This window comes from Eumetopias jubatus, unplaced genomic scaffold, assembly GCF_037043125.1.
Source record: "Eumetopias jubatus isolate StellerSeaLion01/CBP00866 unplaced genomic scaffold, mEumJub1_p1.0 scaffold_2, whole genome shotgun sequence".
In the NCBI taxonomy this organism is placed as follows: Eukaryota; Metazoa; Chordata; class Mammalia; order Carnivora; family Otariidae; genus Eumetopias; species Eumetopias jubatus.
In genome coordinates, this window is record NW_028274808.1 from 15689268 (window position 1) to 15696907 (window position 7640).

General features: G+C 43.7%; 1 long non-coding RNA gene across 1 annotated transcript in view; it reads right to left on the reverse strand.

Moving 5' to 3' along the window:
• Positions 1-6330, reverse strand: part of LOC114206184 (uncharacterized) — a 33216-nt gene extending 26886 nt beyond the window's left edge. The window contains exon 1 of the long non-coding RNA XR_003608573.2: positions 5527-6330. This is a non-coding gene — a long non-coding RNA (uncharacterized LOC114206184). The remainder of the gene's footprint in view (positions 1-5526) is intronic.
• Positions 6331-7640: the final 1310 nt, after the last annotated feature.

Here is a 7640-nt window from a genome sequence, read left to right on the forward strand (position 1 = left end):
GAACTGTACTAATATTTTTATTAGCACTGTTATCGTTCTTATTAGTGCTCTGGTTATAAATTCCATAAGCTTCGAAGATCTGCCCCAACCACGCTTTTCTTATAAGCCCAGTTATTTTTCATGCTTGATTTTGCAGAAGTAAGGGGTTTTCGGGGGAGAGGAGAATCTATATATGGCATTACAGTAGAAACCCCAATATTTGCAAACGTGTGGCTATTGACCCATGACACCATTTTCTAGATTCTTCTATCATTTAACTTTGCTGTTTGTACTAGTTTTCTATTGCTGCTGTAACGAATTACCACAAACGTAGTGTCTTAAAACAACACAAATATCTTCTCTTATGGTCTGAAGATGAGAAGTCCAAAACAGGTCTTACTGAACTAAAATCAAGGTTACACAGAGCTCTGTTCCCTTTCGGCCTTTTCCATCTGCTTGAGCCTGTTTTCATTTCTTGGTTCATAGCCAACATTGGCCAGTCAAGTCATTCTCATATTGCATAACTGACTTTCTTTCCTCCCTCTTTCACTTAAAGGACTCATGTGATTACATTGAGCCCAACTAGATAATCCAGGATAACTTCCCATCTCAGAGCTTTGATTTAGTCATCTCTGTAAAGTCCCTTTTGTCACGTAAAGAAACATACTCATAGTTCCCAAGGACTAGGATGTGGACATTTTACAGGGGCCCGTATTATTCTGTTACCGCTCTGTTATTTACCCTTCTGTGTGTTCATACTTTATTGAGGAGACTGCTGTTTTGTCTTTTTATTCCCCACAGCAGTTGCCCAGTTCAGATAGTCAGAGAGTATTTTTATTTTTTTAAAGATTTTATTTATTTATTAGAGAGAGAGAGAGCGTGTGTGTGTGTGAGAGAGAACGAGAGAGAGGGAGAGAGAGAGAGAGAGAGCAGGGGCAGAGGGAGAGGGAGAAGCAGACTCCCTGCCGAGCACGGAGCCCGATGTGGGGCTTGGTCCCGGGACTGTGGGATCATGACCTGAGCCGAAGGCAGATGCTCAACTGACGGAGCCACCCAGGCATCCCAAGAGGGTATTTTTAAATTAACTTTCCATCCTGACTCTGGATTCCTGACTCTTGAATAACACCCAGGTGTACTTCCAGGTATGGGTTGTGTTGAGCCAACAATGGCATCTTACCATCTTGCTAGGTAGGACACAAAGATAATTAACGATTGCCCCAATTTTCAATAAATTTGCCTTGCAAAGTGTTCAAGATGACTGGTCAGCATCCTTTTTAAAAACATGAATAACACATAAAACTAAACTAAAAATAGAAATAAGTGCAATACAGGATCAAGTGCAGTTTTACAGAGCAAGGAGAGAGCTGCAATTAAAGGAGCAGACGACCAGGGAATCAGAGAGCCAAAGTGGGTCCATTCTCTTCACATTGTGAGTAAGGTCTTGGGGAAAACTGAAGCGGTAGGAAGGGGCCAAGATAAAGTGTGCAAAGATGTAATGGTATAAAAATGAGAACCCAAAAGATATCTAAGTATGTTTATGCCTAAATATATCCAAAGAGCAAAGGAGTGCACATTTTATTTAAAGTGATACAAGGAAAATGTTAAGATGTAGAGACTCTTGGAGGGAGGGGGAGGGCAGGAGGAGCTGATAGAAGCAACTTCCCTGGTCTTTTGCTTTGTCAGCCAAATGCTCAAATGAATCTGGGTTCCATCGACATTTCAAGTTTGTCTCCACCTGCCCCTGAACCCCTCTCCAATACCGTAGTCGCATGATATGGTCACAATTCCCTGTACGTCCCACCTCCCTATATTTAAAAGTGCTGCCTGTCCCCTCTTGTCTGCCATGTCTTTCCAGGCTTAGCGAAAAGGCAACCAGACTCATCTCAATAAGTCAAGATTCTTCCCTTCTTGGACCCCCAGAGCACTTTGTTTACAAAATGCAGAGCACTGACCAGGTGTGGCTTCAAATTCTGCAACACAAATCCCCACACAACCTCTAAAAGCAGATTCCACTGTGGCTGATGGTATTTTCCAAACATGAAAAGATCACAACATCTTCTATGCAGGCACTTCCAGACCCTTGCCACTAACCTGTCAAGATGTAGAGTCTAATTCTCTTTCCTTTGAATCTGGGCAAGGTTGTGGCTTGATTGCAACCAATGGGATGCAGTGGAAATGATGCCACATGACTTCCAGGTCACAAAGGCCATTCCCTGAGCTTTTGTCTTGCTGCTGAAGCACTTATACTTTGAGTCCTGAGCTTCCAGGTTAGATGTCCAACTACCCTGAGGCCACCATGCTGTGTGGAAACCACACCACATGGAGAGGCCCTGGATGGATGCTCAGTCAACAGTGCTCATCCTCGAATGCCCCCAAATCAGACACCGGATATGTGAGTGGAGCAGTCTTTAGATGATTTTGTCCCCCAATTTCATGTCACCCCCAACTGTCTAGGCCCCAGATGTTATGGAGCAGTCATTCCTGCTGTCTCAATTCCAAAGCCCCAGGATCCATGAGCATAATAAGAACATTGTTTTAAGCCACTAAACTTTGGGGGTAAGTTCTTCTGTAGCAACAGTAACTGGAGTACCCAGTATGAGCTGTATATGTATTTTCACTGAACTTACTGTTTGGGAGTATTCCTGAATCAGAGTCATTCCTTACAGCCATTATGCTATCTGGTCGACTAACACGCAGGAACATTAGAGGACAGTCAGAGGCTTCTCCAGAGTCTCAGACACAGTACAGGGTGAGAGAAAAACATGATGCGAATCAATTCTAAGACACTTATTTTACTTAAAGCAAGAAAAAATATTTGGGGAGAGTATATCACTTTTCTAAAAGAGAAAAGTGAGTAAAATGTGGGTGCCTACAGTCTGCTGAAAATAAGCACAAATCCCTCCCCATCATCCCCCTGGGGTGAACTGCCTCCCTGCTCTAGGGAAGACCATCACCCAGCTTATGCAGGAGTGGTCCTGTGGGGAGAAAGCAGCAAAGGAAGCATCTCAGACAGGTTAGGAATTTCTAGGCAGTCTCGAGAAAAGTCCTTTCTTTTGCTTTTTATATATGTCTTTTTTATGTCACATTGTGGGTGACACAAACACACACACACACACACACACACACACACACCCACACAGCTGACAGTGCACAGGACTTCCTGGGGATTGGACGAAGTAATTGTTGCTGGGAAGAAAAGGGAAGTGCACACTTCCGGTGAGTTTTGCCCTATGTGGTGTTAGGAACTGGGCAAACTTCCCAGTCCAGGGAGTCTCTGTGACAGGCCCATAAAGGAGAGAAGAATAATCCCCAGCAAAGTTACTGAAGTGAAAGTGAGCTGTCCTCACAGGGGACCCTGTCCTTTTACCGGGAAAGGTTGAAAAGAAAAACAAAAGTCAGTAAGCTTTGTAATGTTGTCTTGACAGTTAAGTAGTTGTCGATCGATTTTGTTAAGACATTTAGGAATCCAAGAAATTATTATTTGGACTATTATTTTTTCTTTGCTTAAGACAACTGAATAATTCTGCACAGGTCAAGACAGGACTCTAAAGTTCTCAGATGTTATTCCCCAATTAAATTAATCAATCAAGCAGTAATTACTTAGCATGAAACTCCAGAACTGTTCGTTTGGATAAAGAAATTCCAAGAAAGAATTTTTTGAAATTTGTACTAAATGGATGTTTCCTGCCCTATTAGCTGTGGTTTATTATGCATTATAAATCTACTCAACATTCAAGGCTCCAGACTTACATTTTAAATGTCAGGCTTCCTTCTTATCCTAAAAGTTGTAAACACAAACTGAGTATTGGTTTAAGGTACATACGTGTTTCTTAGTGTAATCACCTACCCAACACCCTCAATTATCTGATCACTAAATGGACAAATCTCCAGCATACCTGTGCTGACATTACAAATCATCTTATGGGGGCGCCTGGGTGGCATAGTCAATTAAGTGTCCGACTCTTAGTTGAATCTCAGGGTCGTGAAATCGAGCCTTGCATCGGGCTCCATGCCTAGTGCGGAGTCTGTTTAAGACTCTCTCTCCCTCTCCTTCTGCACCTGCCCACATGCTCTCTCTCTCTCAAATAGACAAATCTTACAAAAAAAAAAAAAAAACCCATAAATCATCTTGAATTAGTTAAGATGGTGCTGACTGCTATGACACACAAACCCCCAAAATTCAGTGGCAAAACTGTAGTATTAATTTATATAAAATATAAAATTTTACTTATGTAATTTATTTCCCCCTCATGTGGTGTCCAATTGACGTAAGACTCCACTCTGCACAGTCCCGTAGAGACCCCAGCTGGAAGAGCAAATGCATGGGAGTCCTCAGCGCATGGACCACAGTGCTACCCACAACACGGACATCCAACCGACCTACAGGATTTGGAGACAAAGAATCAAGTTTCTAGAGGCCAAATCTGGAAGTGGTTACATCCCTTTTGGCCACATTCTAATGGCCAGAACTCGTCACATGGCCCAAATAAGATGTAAGTGTTCCTGGGCAATGTTATCCCTGGCTGAACATCCGGTTCCCAGCAACACAGAAGGGAGCACAGTTCTTTGGTGAACAGCCAACACTTCTGCCAACCATCTCATTTCCACTATGGATGCTATCCATCCCCATGCCTCTGGGGTAGTGCCATAGATGATCAGACCAAGCCCAGTCCCACGAGATCCATGCTTTGCTGTCTTGGCCGGCACTGTATTTAGTTTGGAGCAGTGATATGAAGCTGGGAGATGTTCCTTCCCGTGACAACGTGGCACAAATGGGCGAGGTTGTGTTGGCCCAGCTCGCAGTCATAGCACAGAGGTGCTATGGCCCTTCAGGTTTCCAGGTTTCATCCACCCAAGGGGTTCTCCCATATGTGTGAGGACTTTATGAAAAAGGAGAGTGTTCCTTCCACCCTCAATGACAGATGGACACATTGGCATGTTTGGTGCCTACAGGCCAACTTTGGGAAGCCAGCACCAAGCGTCAAGAAAGCTTTGCTATCTTGGGACTAGGACTAGGCCCCAGCCAGGATCCCACCTAGTAATAAATTCTAGCTGCCCTCATTCTTCTGCAAGCAGCCACTAATGACACAATGCCCAGGACAAACAGGCCCGTGTAAAAACCTGCTCATTTGCATAATAAATTGGCCTGCTCTGTGGACCCATCACCCTCCTTCTATATAGATCTAGATTATTTTTAAGTAATGGCCATGCAAAGCAGCATTTATTGTGATCTTATTTTACTGGGCACTGTATAGTACAAGCTTTTTATCTATACCAGTAACAACTACTCTGGAAAGTGGCATTACTGGTTTTGTTTTAAAACGAGGTGGCTCAGCAAGGTTAAGTAGGTTGTTCAAAGTAAATGAGTGAGTGAGCTGAGATGCAAGTCTAAAACTGCGTGACTCTAAAATGAGCTCCCCTTCCACCATGCTATGTGATGAGTACCATGAACACACCATGAGGTGCTTAGCACCAGCTGCCAAGAGCAAATGCTTAGCACACATAAGGCAAACACCCACCCGTTCATCCTTCCCTTGCAAGACTCACCCACAGAAGGCCTCTCAGACTGCTCGGGGCCAGCCTGGGGTCTTCATCCTGATAGAGTAACCCCCACATACAGGAAGTTTGATGACAATGGATTCAATAGCCTATGATCGGCGGCCACACCCTCTCCTCTTCAACCACGCAAAGGGTGAGAGACACAGCAGCTGTTTCAGGTCACTGTGTTCCTGTCATCATCATAACAGGGCCCACGTCTCTTCCCTTCACATACCCGCTTCTTCACCATCAACAGTCGGGTGTCCCTCTGTCTCTAGAGATGTTACGAGAGCAACACTGATTCAAAGAGTGACCAAGACAGCCTTTTTGGCCAAGCCATGGAATATTCTAAAAAACAGCTACGAAAGCCAAGACTCCTATCACTTAGCACCTCCTCTGGTGGAACATTTGTGCGTGTTTGTTGGGAGACTTTTAAGCAAAGGCAGAGCCTTTAGGAGTTGGAGATCACAATGAAGAAAAGAACGCTGCACAGTCCTTGAGCACCGTAATTAAAATAATGACTTCATTTATTGGAGTACTTAAGATTGTCCGGCACTGTGCTGAAGGATCTACACGTCTTGTCTTAGTCCATCTTCACAGTGATCCCACAAAGACTGCAATTTTACTGTTTCCATTTTACAGAAGAAAAAAAAAAAAAAAGCCCCAGAGTCAGATTAATCAAGTTCATCACGAAATGCAGCCAGAGACCTTGAGCCCAGGTTTATCGGACTGTCTCTGAAGCCCATGTTCTCTTCCCTGAGCCAGCCCACCTGGAGGTCCCAGAGCCGTCTGCAAAGAATACCAGCCCGAAGGAAATCCTGGCGCTGAGTGGGACGAGTCTCCAGTGCTGTGTGGCAGGGCCTTTGTTGTGCAATTACAAGAAAGGGAACACAGTGTTCTGAAATTGCACAAGGAATGTAAACAAGACAAATGGAATCTCAGAACTGGTGCTAATCCCTTGCTGGAAGTTGTTTCCAGAAAAAAAAGTCTTTTGTGTAGCATTTGACGAGGTAGATGGGCCCCCAAAATGCTGGGAAAAAGTGCTGAGAGCAATGGCTGGGTTTTGTGAAGGTGTACGCACTTAAAGGAAATTTATTTCTTCCGAAGCAAATGGTTTCCTTGTTTATACCAGATCACAAATACCTGCTGAGCTATTTAAGAATTCTAAGGAAGATGAGAATTAGCTTTTATAGGGAAAATCCCAAAGCCAGCCTTTGTTGGTGAAAGTAACTTCAGAAGGTGTGATGGAATGATCTTGGTACTTCACGGTGAACCCCAGTGCCACCCATTTAAGACTCGTAACCACTTACGGGGACAGCCGTGGGAGGGAGTTACGTGAAGGGCCCCTGCCACATGTCTCTTCATATACAATAAATAAATAGATCAAGGTCACGAACTCCCCAAGAATTGCTTCAATCGCGTCAAATGAAAATGCTCACATGTAAAAATACATATTTATTTCATCGTATTTTATTTGTACCTGAAGATTTAGGAACTTACAGTACAAATGAGCTCATAAGATGTAACCATTCATTAGCATTTACAACTTGTCAGGTCCTACACATAGTATCTTATTTAATGTTGACAATACCCTGTGAATTCGTGGACCAAAGAATTCTCATGTCCATGTTACAGGCAAGGAAACTAGAATCTGGAGAGGCTAAATGGTTGTCCCAATATCAAATGACAAAAATAAAACAATAATGAGTTTGATGTCCTTTATTCAAAGGAAAATGATCCACAGATTGGGGGAGTACAGTGCTTCTCAAGCAGTAAAACACTCTTCCCAAGGGAATTTGGGCAAGAGCAGATTGTTTAGAGCATAAGAAACAGTAAAGCAGAAACAGCATGATTGGCCAGGAGGTCAGGGACTTCCTTCTAAGGCGAAAAGTTCCTATTTTCTAGGCAAAGTTCAGCTAACACTGAGTTGGAGGGTTGTGACCGGTGTACGGTAGGTTTCTTTGACAGTGATGCATTTCCCTTAAGTGTGACTGACTCAGGTTTCAATCTGTGGGGTGGCCAGGCCACTGGGGCGGCCTCCATTTTGTGAGTCCTGATAGAATTACCTTTATCGCCAAGACCATAGAGGTAGTAAGCAGCTGAGTCCAGGGTCAGACCCAGGT